We start from the raw sequence: 267 nt of genomic DNA, 5'->3' as shown, positions 1-267 counted from the left end.
TTAAAAGAAAATGAAAATGAGGGAGATTACGCGAGATCATCAGAGAAAACCGCACAAGAGAACGACAAAAAGATGCAAAAAAATGTCCCCCCCACCAAAAAAAAGGGGGGGGGGGAGGGAAAGAGAAGGAGAAAAAACGGGGCAAAATAAGGAGTAACAGAGCGAAAAGCCAATGACAGACGGAAGGGAATTGGTCAATGGCGCCAACGTAGTACCAATTTGCCACAAAATCTGGCCGCTCGAGTCATCAAGCTGGGGAGAAGCCAG

The 267-nt window shown here is 46.8% G+C and overlaps 1 protein-coding gene across 1 annotated transcript in view; it reads right to left on the bottom strand.

Annotated features, from left to right (window-relative positions):
- The window catches only part of LOC119585702 (chloride channel protein 2-like), a gene marked incomplete in the record, with an annotated part of 67,264 nt that overhangs the window by 45,428 nt on the left and 21,569 nt on the right, over window positions 1-267 (bottom strand).

This window comes from Penaeus monodon, chromosome 20 (genome assembly GCF_015228065.2).
Source record: "Penaeus monodon isolate SGIC_2016 chromosome 20, NSTDA_Pmon_1, whole genome shotgun sequence".
Lineage (NCBI taxonomy): Eukaryota > Metazoa > Arthropoda > Malacostraca > Decapoda > Penaeidae > Penaeus > Penaeus monodon.
This window is presented reverse-complemented; position numbering and strand designations above follow the sequence as displayed.